The sequence below is a fragment of the Bubalus bubalis genome, chromosome 3 (genome assembly GCF_019923935.1).
Source record: "Bubalus bubalis isolate 160015118507 breed Murrah chromosome 3, NDDB_SH_1, whole genome shotgun sequence".
In the NCBI taxonomy this organism is placed as follows: domain Eukaryota; kingdom Metazoa; phylum Chordata; class Mammalia; order Artiodactyla; family Bovidae; genus Bubalus; species Bubalus bubalis.
Window position 1 is genome coordinate 127,948,651 of NC_059159.1, and position 20,803 is coordinate 127,969,453.

The window sequence follows — 20,803 nt, forward strand, 5'->3', positions numbered from 1 at the left end:
TCTTGATACTACAAAGCTTACCACCCACAGCCTGGCTATTCACTCTGTTATAGGGAAAAACTGACTCCTTGCTATATCTGTTTCTTTTACTTAAACCTTTGCTTTCCATTGCTTTTTTTCACTAAAAGGATATTGTTTATACAGAATGGCCTGCCTCTAGGAACCCTGTCCCTCTGCCTGAATATTAAACCAAAGTGCTTTTGCTCAAGACCCTATTCACCTGTCAATGGCAGGAAGGAAGAAATTTATACATCCCCTCCCCAAGGCCCACCATTCTAGAAGATATTTGCAAGATTACTGGGCATTTTATTTTGCTTTCTCAGCTCCCCACATCTCTATTCCATTAAAGAACCTGGTATCTAGACCTCAATAAGATGGCTATCTTGAGATATTATTCTGCCACCTTCTTAGCTGGATTTCCACATAAAGTCATATTCCTTGCCTCCATACCTGGTCTCTCAGAATTACTGGCCTGTCCTGTGGCAAGCAGAGCAAGCTTGGACATGTTCCCAGGTGCATTTCCCACATGGTCCTGAATGGCGTGGCATGTGCAGTGTCCTCCTCCCAAGGCTGTGCATCTGTGACTAATAAAATGCTGTCAACTGTATCTGTCCACTGTCCTGTGTTTAGCATCCTCATAACCCTGCGACAGAAAACCCTCCCTCCCCAAAGGTGCGAAGAGATAATTAAAACAGCATGGGACATGACAATGCTCAATAAATGATCATTATACGAGTATCTAGAAAAGTCATCATCCTTGGTGCTGTACAATGTAGATTTTAGCCTTAATAATTAGCTCATTAACAGTAAACAAGTTCACTTTGAAATAAGAGTAGGATGACACTTCAATATTTTAATCTTCACTCCAGCTGACTGCTGCCAAATGATTTTGATTTCTGAGCTGCAGAAAGACTGGATTTCATGGGCAATCTTCCGATATTTAAATTTGGGCAGCAAACTTAAAAATGATTAAGTTTTTAATCATAGGGCAAAGAAAACATGCTTGGAGGCTCTTAGGGCCTGGAAATGTCCTGTTACAAGGGCAAAAACAAATTTTTAAAAAATTAGTTGTTCTTGGTACAAAAAAAGGGAAAATCAATCCCCCTACCCCCACTATTTTAGAGCATTTACTTTAGAAAACTTCTAATTGTAAATTCTTTCTCTGTCCTTCTGAGATGTATGTAAACCCTTTTAAAACGTCATCAAGCCTCTTGCTGCTTTTACACTCCAAGAGCTTTTCTCAATGACCCAGAAGCCAGCTCTTTGAAATGTAATTATAAAGGAAGATTATGCCCCTAGATCCCAGTCTCAGCAGGAGGGCAAGAACCTAACTGCCTGGCTGCAAGTTTTAAACTATTTCTTATCATAAAGACGTGAAAAGTTTATTTTTCCTTTGGATAAAGGCAATTAGCTAACACAGATGGCCACCCCAATTATCAAGTGAATTTAGGATGAACTATGTGTGACAAATGGTGCTGTCCAGCCCAATAACTCGAGGGCGAATTATCATCTATCTTGAGATCATGTACATAATGGGTCTTTGCTGCCCAGTTGTATGAAAGGGTTAGATTTTCTTTCATTTCTTCAGTGTCCAATGTTGTTAGCAAACTGCCTGTGATGTGTGGTTCAATGCTTATTCAATAATACGACTGTTTTCTTTTGCTTTTGATTTTGTGCTGAGGTTTTGTAGGATGACAAAAGATTGTGTTTCTAATGTTTCTCCCACAGTGCCTCCTCCCTGTACAATTTTCAATAATGGCAGCAAGCAGGATTTTCCAGTGTAAAGCAAATGCCTCCCCATTGTGGTCTGTATCAATCAAGTGGTCTGTATCACTTGATTGCTTACTTTTCGTAGCACTGGCTGTAAAATGATACATCCCACTGAGATCTGTACACTTATGCCTTTGACATTATTTACTTGTTTTTTGTTTTGCATCTTTGAGCTGTTCCTTAAGCCTGATGTCACTGTAGATGGGCCAGTTGAGGAGAAGACACAGCTTGCAAGCGTGCTGTCCTTCTGACCCGTAAGTGATTCTCACACATTCAGTCTTAGACAGAAATCATTGTTAAAGACATGCATCAATTCATATACATTAACGTATGTAAAATAGGCAGCCAGTGGGAGTTTGCCAGGAGCTTAAACCCAGTTCTCTATGACTACTTAGAAGGGTGGGATGAGGTAGGAGGTGGGAGGGAGGTTCGGGAGGGTGGGGACATAGGTACACCTGTGACAGGTTTATGTTGATGTATGGCAGAAACCAACACAATATTGTAAAGCAATTATCCTCCAATTATAAATAAATAAATTTAAAAAATCCATGCAGAACATCTCCTCACTGACCCTCTACTCTCTTCTAACAAGCCAGGGAATCCCTTAGCCAGTTATTCCCTCTGGACGTGGGGGTGGTGTAGGAGTTGGAGAGGGAGGTTTTCTCCTCTCTTCATGAATTTACTCTCTTCCCGGATGCCAATATTTAACCTTCATATTTTCAAGATCCTCCCCTGACTGGATGGTTTCATGTTCCGAAAGATCTGAAGTCTCTTCTTTTAAATATGTCAACATCTATCACAGAGTTTAAAACTAGGTGATCAAGCAACTGCATGTCCTGACTTTATCAGTCAGTTCTCAGTTGAAGCAATCTGCCTTCCACAGCAGGGAGAGCCACAGCTTTGTAGCATTGCCCACATTTATCCCCACATCTCTTTCTTCAATTAAAAACACTAAGCTTACTTCTTTCCCCAATCTCACCCCCCAATGATTCTTTTTATTATTAAACATCAGATTCATAGATATTGTTTTCTTATTTTCTCCATTCATTCCCCAAAATAAATGTTTGCTCTTGAGGCCAGAAAAAAGTCTTAGATATTCATATTTTCTAGATTCCATAATACCATCAAATAGAAGATACAGCATAGAATATAAAATTGTTGAGTAAAAATTTAAAAATATATATATTGTTTCCAGAAGGGGCCCTCCTTCCAGGGCCTGAGAGCAGGCTCTTGTTTGATACTTGGAAATGAGCTGCCCAAAGAGACACACATACTGACAAAGCAAAAGACTTTATGGGAAAGGGGTTCCTGGGTGGAGAAAAGCAGGTTAAGGGGACCCAGGAGAACTGCTCTGTCATGTGGCTCACAGTTCTAGGTTTTATGGGAGTGTGGGCTTAGTTTCCGTGTTGTCTCTGGCATTCATTTTGCTTGTACCCATATTCTGTCTCATTCAGTGCCCTTTCTGGTGGCATGTGCATCTCTCAGCAAAGATTGATTCCAGCGCAAAGGTTTCTGGGAGGTTGGCAGGACATATTACAGGCTGGTGTCTCCTCCTTCCTTTTGGCCCCTCCTGAATTCTTCTGGCTAGTGGTAGCTTATTAGTTCTGTGAGCCTTATCAGGACCTCCTGCTGTGAGATAACTTATGCAAGCGGTTATTATCTTGCCTGGCCATGGTAGGCAGTTTAGGCCAGTGGTTCCCCAACATTACCACTTTGAAAAGTAAGCATTATTTGAAAAATGAATCCCATTTTCTGAAAGAGTAAGTGATAAATTTGTAGAAAATACAGTATTTTCTTTTACCCACATATCAGTTAGACAAAAATCTATAATAGATATATTTCAAGCCAGTCCTCATATAACTTCTCCACCTCTTCATCCTGTCTGTCCCCTGGGTTGTGGCCATTGGAAGGCAGGAACAATCCCTCATTCCACCCTGTTTACTACATACCCAGACAATGCAGGACTGTGGTTTCAACTCAGCTGGTCTGCTATAGAGTGAATCATTGGCATTTTAAATATTCTTCTGGCTGTGGGCAGATGTGCAGGACAGAATAGACAGTGAGAAGGGTTGGCCCTGAAGGCTAGCTTTGCCTGTTTTCTTCTTCCCCTTTGCAGACTAAAATCTGTTGCCTGCCATTTCATTACTCAAGGCAGATTCATTTCGATGTTTGGCAAAACTAATACAATATTGTGAAGTTTAAAAATAAAATAAAATAAAATAAAAAAAAGAATGAATACCACAAAAAGGAACAAATCTGGGTCATTTGTAGAGGTGTGGATGGACCCAGAGACTGTCATACAGAGTGAAATAAGTCAGAAAGAGAAAAACCAGTATCATATATTAGTGCCTATAGGTGGAATCTAGAAAAAAGGTACAGATGAACCTATTTCCAGGGCAGGAATAGAGACACAGACATAGAGAACAGACATGTGGACACAGAGGGGACAGGGGATGAATTAAGAGAATGAAATTGACATATATATACACTGCTATGTGTGAAATAGCTAGTGGGAACCTGTTGTATAGCACAGGGAGCTCAATTCAGTGCTCTGTGGTGACCTAGAGGGGCTGGATTGAAGGTGGATAGGAGGGAGGTCCAAGAGGGAGGGTATAGTGTATATATATATATAAACTGATTTACTTTGTTGTACAGAGGAAAACAACACAACATTGTAAAACACCTATGCTGCAGTAAAAAATTTTTTTAAAAAATGAATGTTGCCCACCACAAAACATCAGCCACTGCAGTTCCCCTCTGTCAGTGCCCCCTGAGGGAAATTCAGGTTAGAGAGCTAAGATGCATGTCAAAGGAGTAGTTTCAATGAGACCAGACTCTTGCGTCTTGCATACATAGAAAAGAACTAAAATCATCAACTTGAGCTTTCTGTTTTTTTCCGATTAGCTTTAATCTTTTGACGTTTGATTGCATTATTTCAGTAATGTGCTAAGTCACTTCAGTTGTGTCTGACTCTTTGCCACCCTATGGAATATAGCCTGCCAGGGGCTCCTCTATCTGTGGGATTATCCAGGCAAGAATATTAGACTGGATTGCCATTTCCTCCTCCAGGAGATCTTCCCAACTAGGGATCGAACGCATGTCTCTTGTGTCTCCTGCATATGCAGGCATGTTCTTTATCACGTGCGCCCAAAACCCCCATATATCTTGGCTCCCACCCTTACCTCGGGGGAGCAGTTCCTCAGGGTTATTTGACAGGCTGATTCTCAGGTCATGTCCTCAGTAAGGTCCAGGATAAAACATAATTCACAACTTTTAGGTTGTGTGTTTTCCCTCAATCAATACTTCTAAAGCTGTGAGTGCAATTTTTTTTCTTTGATTTCTAAGTCAATTAGAAAATTAGTGCATTTTCAAAAAAGTGCTAAAGAAAATTCAGTGATCAGAGCATTAGGTTAATGTTTTTACACACAAATGGGCCTTCTTGCCTCTGGTTCCAGTGACTTCCACGGAAACTTATGTTGTGTTCTTTACATTTGGATCACAGCTGCACTTACCATGATCACCCAGGGTATACATACTAAGGCTGTTGTATAAACCACTGTTGCACTTTTTCTATTTAAATTGCAAAGCCCTTTCTCCACCAAAGGTGCTTAAGATGGACAGGTGGGCATATGAACAGTAGAAGCTGTGTTTTGGTCTCTCTACACTTTTGGTCTCTCTGCCCTATAAGTAGGTGTTGACCATGACTCCTCCCCGCACCATTCTACCACTTCACATCACTTTCCTTCCTTTCCCCCATCCCATTCTCTCCTTATTTTTCTTTCAATATTCTCGTATCCTCCTTTCCTAATTTCTCTGTCTCTCTCTGTCTCTCTCTCTTTTTTTTTGTAAAGTACTAAGCACTTCACTAACTACAAGGAAGAAGGTAGCATTCCTTTGTCATTCAGTAATCTTCACTCCATTCAAAATGCTTCTGAATATACACACCTCATAGTACTGATAAAACAATGATTCTACTCCATCTCTGGTCTCCATTCTATTTAATAAATTAGCTAATTTCTTTCCAAAATGTATTTATTTTTAATTAGAGGATAATAGCTAATTTCATCTAATACAATATATGGGTTTTCATAAGTAAAATCCAGCAGAGACAGTAGCAGGCTCCATGGTGGTCTTTAAAACTGAGCATCATTTGTTTTATGTGGTCATTAATTATAACCTGGACCCCATATCATTCACTTAGCACCATCTTCTAGCTCTGTGGGTTCTCCAGGGAGGAAACTAAGAGTCACAATGAAGAAAGGGCCAATCTTCATTTCTCAAGCTGATGAGAGGCAAAACTAAGCTGTCCATGGTCTAGGGGCTCTAGCGCTTTGCGCTTGGCCATTTGCTTAGCTGATTTGAGAACAGCGTCAGATGTTCTAAGAGCCAGTGACCCAACCTGTGTGAGTATGTATACCAGTTGTCCTTCCCTTCAGTTTAGGCTCTACCTCTGAACACTGCTAAGCAGCATAAGTAGAATGCATCCCTAATACAGATTCATGGATGTCCAGCACAACACACACACACACACAGCACTTTCCACAAATTCTGTTGCTAATTATTTTTGAGTGCTAGTTCTGAAAATCAAACTGATATTTCCATATTTTTAAAAAATTGACCTCATTATTATTTACCAGAGAAGAGACCCATTAGGATCTATTGATTACAAGTATTATGTAGAAATATATAAAGAAAATAATTAAATCTTATCTACTCATTTAACCAAAGCATCTTCAAGAGGAACAGTAAAATAAATAATTGTACAGATATATTACTTAAAATATAGGCAAGAAACACAATTATTTCAGAAAATAGTTAACATTAACATCTTATAGTTGAGGTACAGAATATTTGAAAACATGTACATGCATTCAGAGTTTTGTAAGACCTTTAAGATGCCATCAGAATTGACAAAGATTGTATGATACAGCTGACTTTTAATGCAGTTTACTTTTTTTTCTTACAATAGAAGTTTTTTTCTTAAAACAAAACTGTATAAAATTCTCACTGAATAAATTGACCAGGGTAAATAAGTCAAAATCAAATTTAGTTCTACTTGATGAAAACAGACGTGATTAGGTTGAAGATAAAATAATTTTCTTCAATTACATATCTTTCCCTAAAACAATGATATTTTTCTAGAGTCACAATCAATGAGAAATTTTACATAATGCTTGGAAACATAATGATTTTTTTTCTCTTGAATAGTGTGTGATAATATAGTAGCCCTCTTAATTAACCAGGACATGAAAAATCAAGGCTATTAATCAACTCACCAACCTCAGTACAATGATATTTGCTATTACAGGAGACATGGCAAATGAAAACAATTAAATGATGTCAACATGTCAAGTGAATTTGAGGCCAGGCAGCATTTGTAAAATCTCAGACTTTTATCTATAACTCTTAAAATAGCTGTTCAGGAGTCTGGGAATCTGAAAGTCAGTCCATTGATCTGAGAGGAAGAAATCAGTCAGGTGAATAACAACTACCTATACTGCAAGGTTTTCATAACATCTTCATTTTTTGCATGAATGCATTTTTCTATTATTTTCCTCAGTCTCCATCTCTGACAAAGGTCTGAAAACTACATTTAACGTTTTTCATTTCCAAGGATGACTTCACTTAATTCCCACTGAAGACGATCTTTTCTTACATGGACTCTCTCTTAGGGAGGTGATACTGATGGAGGTGGGCAGCTTCTCAGACAGCCTCCGATGATTCTGCCTCCTGGTCTACCCGCCCTGTGTAATACCCTCCCCTTCACTGTGGGCTGGACAAAGACAAAATGGCAAAAGTGATGAGGTGGCACTTCTGAGTTTAATTAAGCCAAACCTATAAGCGCATTCCCTGATCACTGCAGGGTGAATTGACCTAAACTTCCTGAGGCATAGGTTGTTACTAATTCCTGAGGCTCTGGGAGTTCTGCAGTGCACATTTAGGTGTTCTAAGTTTCCCCCTCTGCCAGTCTAGCATTGGCTTCTTTGAGTTTGTTTTCTAGCTTGTGTCACTGTTTTCTTTTCCATTTTACTATAGCTTCAAAAGTGCATGTCTTTCTTAAAATTCACTTACCAGCCTTTTGGAAAGATTTGGTGAAGAGTTAGAGGTAAACATTACATTCCACTGAACTCAACTTGAAGCCCTTGATATTTCCTTTTCTCCTTTCTTCCACCTGATATATAGATCACGGAACTCAGACCTACTCTTAGTAGAAACACAAGATCCAAAATACAGGCACTCTTTACTGGGATTCTATCAGGAAAGCAAAATGTCAAAGTAGTATATTTCTATATTTCTCATAGAATTTTATCACATTTCTTACGTCTAAGTTATCTGCTAAATTTTGCGTTCATAATATGATACTTCTGACCTTATCCATATGTTTTTAGAGCCTCACATTATTCTTTATTCAACTCAGTTCTTTTAAAATGATATAGTCTCTTGAATTTGCAATTCAGATAAAATATGAACTTTACTTCTACTTCAGAAAACTTTCACTTATGCTATACCATTTCAATTTAAAGAAGAAATTCTATAACCATCAGTTTATTAAATAATTAATCGACTAAATAGAATAGTCTTTGGTTATCTTATTTAACTCTGCTAAGGCTCAAAATCTCTCAAAAATGTACATATTGATATTCGTTGAAAATGCTTGCAGAAGTTTTGGTTTGGTATTAATTCTAGTATCTTGTAACTATAACCCAAATGTATAAGGGGCAGGAAAAGTCTAAATACTGTGATTTTAGTCCTCTGTGGGTATGAATGACATAGCAGGGAGACATAGCAGGGAGAAGAGCATCCACCTGTATATCCTACAAATATTTGACTACCTTCCATTCTATATTATATTATATCACTTTATATGTAATATTATATGTAAAGTGATATAATATATATAATATATATATTATATGTATAATATGAAAATATATTATATCACTTAAAGTTGTGGAGTAGATAAGTGCATATTATCTCTCAGTTATCATGTAAGCAGTAATCATGGTATATGTCTTCACATTAAGATAAAAAATCATCCTGTAGGTAAATTGTAAATTTTTAGGGAAGTCTATGTTCATTTCCCTGAATTTATCTGACAATATCTCTTTATGTTAGTTCCTTTTTCCTTACCTGGTTTTTCCCTCTCACTGGGAATATATATAAGATGATGTGGCATATTACTCTGGGCTACATACTGGCTGGTCAGCACCACTGGACACATAAAGACACATGACTGCTTTGCAGCTCTCCTTGCCAGTAGACACAGGGATCCATGGGATGCTGCTAAATAGCTCCTCTGTGCATTTAATTAAAATAAAAATGAAGCATCCTTTGTACTTCTTCAAAGAGAATTAAACCCCAGCAATGGTTCCTACATGAGAGATGTTATCCCTGTGGGAAAAAAATTCCTATACAGACCTATAAAGGGCCTCCTTCTTCCCTAAGAGTGTCTCATCACAGCCCAGCCCAGGCCTATTTTCAGCACTGATTTTTCTGGCTGTCTCTGAACACTTTGACACTTTCAGACTCTCTCATCCCTGGTCTTTAGAAACCCTTCTTCCTGGCTCCCCTCTTCCTTTGACTCTTGTTCAGTCTCCAGGAAGGCATAAATCAAATAAAAGCAAGATAAAATTATAATACTACTTTTAACATTTGTGTTTTTTAAATGTGTTGTTTATTTTAATGCTTTTCCCCCCATCTTATTTCTTTCTGGATTGAAGATCTGAGTATTCATTTTCATAAGAAAACATACAAGAGATATATTAGCCTGATTTTTCCTATGTTTATTAGTTGTTTATACCTACTTAATTCCAAATGAGATCTAAGATGACTTTACAATAAAAGCACAAATATAATTGAACCAATAAAAAATGATTGAAATAATAGAAATCCATTAATAAAAAAGAGAAGATAAAAGTACAATTGGTATGCCTAGAAAGAAGAGAAATAGAATTATACTAAGTGTTCAAGTAAAGCCACAAAAGGTAGAAAAAGATTATAAGACAAAAACAGGAGCAAAGATTGAGAGCAAAAAATAGAAAATAATAACAAGCATGGTAGATATTAACCCAACTATATCAATAGTCATTTTCAACATAAGTGGTCTAAATATACTAATTGAAAGTCACAGACTGTCAGAGTGGATCAAAAACCAATATCCAGCTCTATAATGTCTACAAAAATCCCACTTTAAATATAAAGGTACATGTAAATTGAAAACAAAGGGATGAAGACGAGCATACCACATTAATACTAATCAAAAGAAAGTGAGAGTAGCTATATTAATGCAGAGAGTGGCTTCCGAACAAAACTTATCAGGGATATAGCAAGTCATTACACAGTGATAAAGTGTGTCACTATATGTGAAGCAAAATCTGATAGAACTACAAGGAGAAATAGATAAATCCACTATTACATATGGAAACTTTAACACTTTAACTTTATTTGACTGCAAGGAGTTCAAACTGGCCAATCCTAAAGGAAATCAACCGTGAATATTCTTGGAAGACTTGTTATGGAAACTGAAACTCCAATACTTTGGCCACCTGATGCAAAGAGTCGACTCATTGGAAAAGACCCTGATGCTGGGAAAGATTGAAGGCAAAAGGAGAAGAGAGTGGCCGAGGATGAGATGGACAGATAGCATCACCAACTCAGTGGACATGATTTTGAGCAAACTCTGGGAAACAGTGGAGAACAGAGGAGCATGGCATGCTACAGTTCATGGGGTTGCAAAAGGTCAGACACGACTTAGTGACTGAACAACAGCAAAATTATAAACAGACAAATTCAGCATGCAGAAAATCAAGAAAGACATAGTTGAACTAACAACACCATCAAGCAACTAGATAAAATGGGCTTCTATAGAGTTCTTCATTCAGTGGCAACAGAATACATACTCTTCTCAAACTAGTAGGTAACATTCACCAAGATAGATAACATTCTGGGCCATAAGACATAATTTAGCATATCTTAAAAAGTGGAAGTCATACAATTTCTGCTCTCAGACCACAAAGGAATTAAACTAAAAATCAATAACAGAAATAGAGCCAAAAAAGTCCCAAATTGTGGAAAGTAAACAACATACTTCTAAATCACACACGCATTAAACAGGAAATCTCAAGAGAAATTAAAAGCTATTCTGAACAAAATGGAAACACTGAACTCTGTGGAATGTAGCAAAAGCAGTGCTTCAATGGAAATGTATAGCATTTAATGTACATATATAATTTATAGCATGAATACACATACCATGAAAAAAGAAAGATCTAAAATCAATAACTAAGTTTCCACCTTAGGAAAGCAGAAAAAGAAGAATAACTTAAATCCAAAGTCAGAAGGAGAAAAAAAATAGTGAAAATTAAAGTATAAATCAGTGAAAGTGAAAATTGAAAATCAATAGGAAAAAACCAGCAAAACAAAAACTGGCTCTTTGAAAAAATAAATACAATCTGTAAGCTGTTAGCAAGACTAACTGAATCACAAGGTGGAGTCAAGATTGCCAGGAGAAATATCAATAACCTCAGATATGCAGATGATACCACCCTAATGACAGAAAGTGAAGAGGAACTAAACAGCCTCTGGATGAAGGTGAGACAGGACAGTGACAAAGCTGGCTTAAAACATTCAAAAAACTAAGATCATGGCATCTGGTCCCATCATTTCATGGCAAATAGATGGGAAGCAATGGAAACAGTGACAGACTTTATCTTGGGGGGCTTCAAAATCACTGCAGATGGTGACTGCAGCCATGAAATTAAAAGATGCTTCCTCCTTGGAAGAAAAGCTATGACCAACCTAGATAGCATATTAAAAAGTAGAGAAATAGCTTTGTCAACAAAGTTCTGTATGGTTTTTCCAGTAGTCATGTACAATGTGAGAATTGGACCATAAAGAAGAATGAGTGCTGAAGAATTGATACTTTTGAACTGTAATGCTGGAGAAGACTTGAGAGTCCCTTGTACTGCAGAGATCATACAAGTCAACCCTAAAGGAAAGCGGCTCTGAATATTCATTGGAAGGACTGATGCTGAAGCTGAAGCTCCAATACTTTGGCCACCTGATTCAAAGAGTCAACTCTTTGGAAAACCCCTGATGTTGGGAAAGATTGCGGTCAGAAAGAGAAAGGGGCAGCAGAGGATGAGATTGCTGGATGGCATCACCAACTCAATAGATATGAGTTTGAGCAAACTACAGGAGATAATGAAGGACAGGGAAGCCTGGCATGCGCAATCTATAAAGTCGTAAAGTGTTGGACATAACAGCAACTCAACAGGACTTCCCTAGTGGCTCAGACGGTAGTGTCTTCCTACAATGAGGGAGACCTGGGTTCAGTCCCTGGGTCAGGAAGATCCCCTGGAGAAGGAAATGACAACCCACTCCAGGACTCTTGCTTGGAAAATCCCATGGATGGAGGAGCCTGGTAGGCTACAGTCCACAGGGTCACAAAGAGTAGGACGACTGAGCGACTTCATTTAGCAACTGAACAACAAAACTAAAAAAAAAGTAATACAAAGTTCTAAAAATAAGCTGTTAATGATTATGTCTATAAATTCAGTCTCCACTATTAACTCTATCAAAATACTATAAATTTTAAGAATTATGCATTTCCATTCCAGCTTACTTTAATTTAATAAATGACAATTTATTATTGGAGGGAAAAGAGAGAGTACCATTTTATGATAAACTTAGATTAGCTTATAAATAGTATATTTAAGAATAAAATGTTGAAAATTTTTTCTAATGTAAAAAGATTACTATGTGACACTATCTGTCTTTGATAAAAAGTTATAAAATCTTTAAAATATTTCAGAACACTTAAAGTTTTGGTGCTCAATCAGTGCCATAGAATTATGTTCATATATCTCATAATTGTCTAACTTCCTATAAAAAAGCCTGTTGTTTCTTCATTAATGCTGTCTGTAGATGAATTTTGTGGTTGTAAACATTTTATGGAGTAAAAATGATTTTAGAAAGCATTGTATTTTACAGCATGATAATTTATCATGCATAAAAACTGGATTTAGCTATAACTAAATACTTAACCAGAAATAAATTAGTCCCTTGTGATGTTTTCCTTAAAATATATGTCACTAATTTCCTAGTTTGGATAGTTCTTAAATGAATGATTTGTGGTTCCTTCAGTTTGTTGGGTTAAAATGTTTTACTGTTTTGCTTTTCTTTGAATGACAGTCAGCTTTATTTATCAGTCTCACACACACAAACATATCAGCTTGTGTTTTCTTTTTTGCTTTTTGCATCTCTCTCTTTACCTTTCATTTCCCTAAACTTTGCTTTACTTCTTTGCAAAAACATAGAATTGCTGATGTTGATACTATCCTTTTCTTCCCATCTTGATTTAGCTTCTGAGCATTGGGAACTTTGTATGCTGTGAATATCTGTTAGATTCCTTTCAAAGATTAAAATGAGATGTATTTTTTGATGTTCACAGTGATTTTCTTTTTTAATTTTATATTAGACTATAGCTGATTTACAAGGTTTTGTTAGTGTCAAGTGTACAGCAAAATGATTCAGTTATACATACACCTATGTCTATTATTTTTCAAATTCTTATTCTACTTAGATTATTACAGAATACTGAGCAGTGTTCCCTGTGTTATACAATAGAACCTTGTTGGTTATCTATTTTAACTATAGTAGTTTTTATATGTCAATATATCCCAATTTATCCTTGTTTTAATAAGTAACTTTTTGAGCTTTCACTTTTTAAGATAAGAAATTTAATCAAATTGTTATCTTTATCTTCTAGATTCCAAATAAATCTTATGATTCTTTGAACAGTGGGCATAAAATTGTATAGACTCCTGGGCTTTATCTATCTCATTGGAGATTCTCATTCAGAAAGCTGGACCTGAGTCTGGGGAATCTTCAGTTGAGTTGACAAGTACAGTAAAGCAGACCCCCCAGAAGGAAAACTCTGGGGACACATGAAGGTTTGCCATCTCTTACAGAATGGGCTTGCCCATTCCTGTTAGATGACAGGTGGAAGCAGACAGTATATTCTTTGAGGATGAGTTGAAATTTGGGCAAAAAACTCCTCTGACCTCTTCAAACTTGCTCTCCCCATCTCCCTTCTTGATTGACGTCCTGGAGATGAGGCTCAAGTCACAGCCCGTGGTGCCCCCAGAGGTGCTGGCTGGTCCTAAGCCTTAAGCCTTATCTCAGTAACCTGGCTGGGCTGCCAAAATCTCCCCCTAAGACCACCACTTGGCTTTGTTAGCTCCTGTCCATACAGCTTCTAAGTGTACTTTGGCTTGGACTTCCAGTTGATTTATTAGTGAAACATTTACTAAGTTCAGCCAGTTTGGAACGTTCAACTATATTATTTATAAATTCTTGGTTTACTCTAATTTTCTAAAACTTACATGAAAAGTTTGTCCAGGCCTTGTCACCTCTGCATAGAGTTGTCATTCTACTTGAATCATGCAAGAGATCCGTCTAATAACCATCTGGCTGTTTACTGTCAGTACTCACCCCTCAGCAGCTGTTAAGTAGGAGATTCACTTGTATTCATGTCATTCCAAAGCTCACTTTTATAAGGGAAGGGGCATTAGGAATGGGAGGTGTTTAGTTAAGTTGATGAAAGATGGACCCCATTACACTGCCATCTGTGTCACAGGGCTTAATGCAATTCTTCTGTGTTCATCTGTTGATTTACAGACATTAATATTGTTTGACAACTGCCTAGTGTCAGAAATAAATTATTGGCTCATCTTTTAACTTAAGTGCTATTGATTCAAACATGCAAACATATTTGTATATCTCTTATATGTTTAAAAAATTTACCACTTTAACTGAACATCTGCTTGGAAAACACTGGACAACATAGAATCAAGAGCTATAAAAATAACTCTTATAACTTTAATAAACTCTATCATTGAATCCATGTTGAATTTTATTCTACATGGTTGGTCCTAGAGCCCTGCAGATGCACAGAGGAGATGTGAGCTGCCAAAGTATGCAGTAAGAGTCAACAGTAAGCCAAGTTGTCACAAGCACCTCTTTTCAAGCCATGTGATTATCTAAATATTTGCAGCTAATATCACACTGTTAGAAATTACTCCCTGAACAGCAGTCACTTCGCTTCTAGAAGAGCAGCTTCCAGTAGAGGAATTTTTAAAAGCTCATCTGTGAAAAATAGATAAGAAAACTAGATAGACAAGAGAAAACTAGATAGAATATGTTAAACTTTGATAGAGACCCAGATAACACAAATGTAACTTTGCATTGTTCAAATTCCTTAACCATCACTTCAAGTATCAAAGTATCATCTGCTAAGTTGACCCAACTCTTAGGTGCCTATCTTGGTGGTTATCAGTTTCCTATGTTATAGGATTTTATGTAAATTGTACTTAATTTGATCATTAAGTCCCTTTTCAGTCTCTTCTTAGATCTCATGTTAATTTATTTCATTCGCCCATTGCTACCATTGAAAAGTAAATAGTCATTGTTGTTGTTATTTAGTTGCTACGTTGTGTCCAAATTTTTTTGCAACCCCATGGAGTGTAGCCTCCCAGGCTCCTCTATCCATGGGATTTTCCAGGCCAGAAAACTGTCTTTACTTTATCTCTAACCATACTGAAGCAGGAGATAGATGGACTGCTGGGGCAAATAGCTGGAGTTGTTCTCTGTGGACTGAAACTCCAAGACAAAAATAGCAGGACAGTTGAGGGAGAAGGCTGAGACCTTCCCAGATAGAATATAAGCGATCACATATTTCTCATTCTCAAAGTCAAGAGACGTCCCTGACTATACATGAGCAAAAAGGCTCCTTGGAGGTCCAAAAGGGAGTGATGTTCAGTGATGTTAAATACCCATAGGCCTCTTTGGTAGAATCCATCTTGGCTGAGAGATGCATAAGCACATGGGAGGACTCTGAGATAAACCAAATACAGACTCTGAACCAGGGAAATCATAATGATTGGCCAAAGGAAATCCGGGAGAAATGCCCCATAGAAGTGACTGAAACTACCACAAGGGCTCAGCTCTCTCTCTTTCTGTGTCTGCCTGTGTGTCTATCCACACATACTGTACTCTTCTTTCCTCCTAATAAACACTTTACTTATTTCACTACTTTTTGTCTTTGTGGGAATTCTTTTTTCTCTAAAGTTGAAGGGCGAGGGCCTTGTTACCACACTGGTCTAGTGGCTAAGATTTGATACCTTCAGCCCCATGACCCAACCTCAATCTCTGGCCAGGAACCAAAATCCTGCTTCAAGCCACTGTAGGCCAAGGCCGCCTGAGATTACTACTAACTGGATTCCTCAAGTCAATTGAACTCTCTCTCTCTTATTTTCTTCAGACTGAAGCCAGATTCTTTTCATGACACAAATCTAATAATTCTATCCTCCTACATATACACACACATTATTAAATCCCATTAGTTGTTTCTCATTGCTCTCAGGATAAATACCAACATCTTTTCACAGTCTCTAAGGCCCTGGATGTCCAGGGCCATGCCTGGCTTTCCAACCTCATCCAGTGCTTCCCCTCCATCTCCTGCTCCCATAGCCAAAGGGCCTTCTCTCCAGTTGTTCACACCTTCTTCACCATGAGGCTTTGTGGATGGTGTTTCACCTGAAGACCATATCACCTGCACAGTTAATGCTCATTCCTGCTGATCATCCTGCTAGTTTTGTCTTGGAGTTTCAGTCCAAGCTCTTTGGTGCTTGGAACCATACAGAGATTAGTACGGCCCCTGTGCAAGAATGGCATACAAATTCATGAAGCATTCCATTTTTTATCACAGATTAAAAGAACAAACTTATTGTTACCAGAGGGAAGGGTGTGGGGAAGAGAGATAGATTGGAACTGACATGTATACACTACAATATTTAAAATGGATGACCATCAAGGACCTACAATAGAGCGCAGGAAACTCTGCTCAACACTCTGTAATAACCTAACTGAGAAAAGACTTTGCAAAAGAAGAGATATATGTATATGTATAACTGAAAGGTTTTGCTGTACACCTGAAACTAATACAACACTGTAAAATAACTACAGTCCAAAATAAAATAAAAATTTTGGGGAAGTCTTTACTGGCTAGATTTGAGTTCCTCTGTAAAATCTGAGAGAATTGAATTTCTTTCCTTCAGACCATTTACTTTAGAATAAGATAACTTGCTCATAATTGTCTTTATTTAATTATGTCCTCTTTACTATACTTTGTCTTCATTAAAAAGACTGATATATTTTCCTTCTCTATGTTTTCCATTTTTATTACAGGGATGCCAATAGAATGGGTACTCAAAAAATATATGTCTGTGTGTGTGTGTGTGTGTGTGTGTGTGTTCATGCGCGCACGCTCAGTTGCTCAGTTGTATCCAACTCTGCGACCCCATAGACTGTAGCCCTCCAGGCTCCTCTGTCCATGGGATTTCCCAGGCAAGAATACTGGAGTGGGTTGCCATTCCTTCTCCAGGGGATCTTCCTGACCCAGGGATTGAACCTGGGTCCCCTGCATTGCAGGCAGATTCTTTACCATATGAGCCACAAGGAATATATGTGTGTGTGTGTGTTTGTGTGTGTGTGTGTGTGTGTGTGTCTTTACTGAATTTGTTACAGTATTGGATTTGTTTTATGCTTTGATTTTTTTGGCCACAAAACATGTGGGATCTTAGCTCCCCAACCAGGGATCGAACCCACACTCTTGTGCATTGGGAGGCAGAGTCTTCAAACTATATTTTGAATGAATGAATAAAGGGATTGATATGTCTTAATATAATGTTATATACTATTATTGAAATACTACATTTAAAAATAACTTTCATACTTGGCATAAACCTAAAATTATACAACCAGTCTAACTGATAGTCTTAAACATGGAAAAAATCAAAGGGTATTTTTCCTGTGAAAACTACTTGAAGAAACTCTTGGAGAATAAATTAAAAGACACTTACTCCTTGGAAGGAAAGTTATGTCCAACCTAGATAGCATATTCAAAAGCAGAGACATTACTTTGTCAACAAAGGTCCGTCTAGTCAAGGCTATGGTTTTTCCAGTGGTCATGTATGGATGTGAGCGTTGGACTGTGAAGAAGGCTGAGCACTGAAGAATTGATGCTTTTGAACTGTGGTGTTGGAGAAGACTCTTGAGAGTCCCTTGGACTGCAAGGAGATCCAACCAGTCCATTCTGAAGGAGATCAACCCTGGGATTTCTTTGGAAGGAATGATACTAAAGCTGAAACTCCAGTACTTTGGCCACCTCATGCAAAGAGTTGACTCATTGGAAAAGACTCTGATGCTGGGAGGGATTGGGGGCAGGAGGAGAAGGGGACGACAGAGGATGAGATGGCTGGATGGCATCACTGATTTGATAGACATGAGTCTGAGTGAGCTCCAGGAGTTGGTGATGGACAGGGAGGCCTGGCATGCTGCGATTCATGGGGTTGCAAAGAGTTGGACATGACTGAGCGATTGAACTGAACTCAATTGAATCAAAACTTACTAGCAAAATAAAGCAAAAACATTGGCAATGGAATTTGTATATATTAATTTTGATACTAAAACAAATATGGAGACTCGAACCTGAACATAAGAAAAATGTTTTGACAATGTAGAATTGACATATTCAGTGAAAACTCAAAGGGAGAGGTGAAAGAATGTGAAAGGAAGAACAATTTTATTGATTCTCTCATCTGAGCAAGATGACCTGGGTAAGGGCAGAGGGATATAGTAATTTCAAAAGTCACTGGTAGATTCTATTTTTGAATCAGGAAAATGAAATTAAATAATTCCCCTCTCTTCACTATTATACTTCTGGAACTTCACTAATTTTTATTTGGTTCATCTCAATGGGCATTCTCAGTCTCTCTTAATGTCTCTTTCATGTACTTTTTTGATTCATAATGTCACTGTACTGTGTTCAGAAAGTAGCTCTCATTCCAGCCAAAGTAAGTAAAATTTCATTTCAGAACAAATTAGAAATTATACCATAAATTGCTTCTACTAATCTTCTGTTCATCTTGTAATTTGAGGTTTATCTGTTTATCTATATTTTTATTTTAATGTTATTTTGCACTTCCAAGATGTCCAGTTGGTAATTTTCATATTTTATAGCCCTATATTTATATAGAAGCATTATTATTTCCTCATTTGCTGACTAATTGTATTTATTTATATGGTTATTGAAACTAATGAAGGAAACTGTTTTATTAATGAGTTAATCTATGCGGATTATCAATGTAAGGTAATCTATGAATCAAAGCAGAAGTTCTTAGTTGAAAAGGCCATGCGATCTTAATTCATCTGGGAAATTTCACAACTTTTGAGGAAGGTGTTGGGATTCCACAGGACTTGGATTTGAGTATTTCATTAGATTTCATCAAACTCTCAAGAGAAAAGAGAAGGTCCAAACTAATAACTGCATTGCATTATGATTTAACTCATTATTCCAGGCTTTGCTTTTCATGTGGGTAAGTGATAACGGTGGCATTCACAAAAATGCCAGCCTTGTAGGAACAATACCTTATGCTAGACCTAAAAATAAAAGCCATTCTATTAGTTTTGAGCAACCTAAGAGCTACAGGTAGGCTCTTCATGAGGCTCTTGAGGTCTGCAGGTGAAGGATGTGTGAATCATCTATAATAATTTGATTTCTTGTCAGACAGTTGAAGACTCTGCCTTGTCAAGCTGCTGCACATTTAAAGAGAGAAGGTTTAAATTAATACACATGAGCTTTAATTCCACATCTCCTGCAAGATACACCTCTCAGATTCCAAATATGATAAGAGTCTGAGCATATGGCTTGGTGTCAATAATTACCAAGAGTATCTTGAATAATAAACCTTTCTAAGCCAACCAATATGTCAGTCTTTTGACTGATATTATAATTTTTATCTATGTTGAGAAATGCATTCCTTTGAGGTCCATTGTCAATGGCACATATAGAAAGGATTAAAGGAATTATTTCTTCCTGACTGAAGAATAATGCCCTGGCAGATACAGCCCCACATAGATCAGTGAAGTAAGAGCTCTGCAATGACCGTATTGAGTGTGAATAAGTGTTCTATTTTTTTTTTTCAAATGAAATATAGGCATTAATTCTTCAGGAATTGTCCTTGAAAAATAAATTTTAGTATATAAATATTCAAATTTATCTTTTGAGCTTCTTCATTATCCATTTAAGAATAATGATATCCATTCAATTTCAGTTGACTTGTAGAAAGTGGAAAGGAGGAAATTAAGGCTCATTTTCTCATATTTTAAGTTTCAGTTTTGTTGAGTGCAGATGGACTTCCCTGGTGGCTCAGATGGTAAAGTGTCTGCCTACAATGTGGGAGACCCAGGTTCAATTCCTGGTTAGGGAAGATCCTCTGGAGAAGGAAATGGCCACACACTCCCGTATTCTTGCCTGGAAAATCCCATGGACAGAGGAGCCTGGTAGGCTACAGTCGAGCGAATTCATTTTCTTTCACTTTCACTTTTGTTGAGTGCAGATATTTACTGAAAAAAAATGGATAAGTGTCACGGGTTATTATATTTCTATTTTGAACCTATGTAACAGGAAAGCTAAAAAAGCAAAGCCACCTATTTTGTGAAGCAGTAATGAACAAGGGGAATTTGAAATTAAACACATAATACATTTATATTATAACATCAAAAATGAAATACTTAGATATGAATCTAACAAAATATGTACAAGATCTATACTGGGGAAACTTTAAAATACAGATTAGTGAAAACAAAGGACTAAGTTAATGGAGAGATATTCCATGGATAGAAAAGCTCAATGTTGTCAAGATATCAGTTCTTCCAAACTTGATCTCTGGGCTCAGCAAAATTCTGGTCAAAATTCCAGCAATATGTTTAGTACACATTGATATGCTGATTCTCAAGTTTATATAGAAACCCAGAATAGCTAATACACTACTGAAGGAGGAGTACAGAGTACGAAAACAATACTAGATCTAAAACTTACTATAAAGCTACAGTAATGATAGTGTGATATTGATTAAAAAACAAAAGATTGATCAATTGATGAAGTAGAATAAAGAGCCCAAAGTATAAT

The 20,803-nt window shown here is 37.3% G+C and overlaps 2 non-coding genes across 2 annotated transcripts; both read left to right on the forward strand.

Annotated features, from left to right (window-relative positions):
- Positions 1 to 16,430: 16,430 nt before the first annotated feature.
- On the forward strand, positions 16,431 to 16,534 carry LOC112584085. The gene has a single exon (XR_003108439.1). It is a non-coding gene; the product is annotated as a U6 spliceosomal RNA (small nuclear RNA).
- A 3,496-nt stretch (positions 16,535 to 20,030) lies between these two features.
- On the forward strand, positions 20,031 to 20,102 carry TRNAC-ACA. The gene has a single exon. It is a non-coding gene; the product is annotated as a tRNA-Cys (tRNA).
- The last annotated feature ends 701 nt before the right edge of the window (positions 20,103 to 20,803 follow it).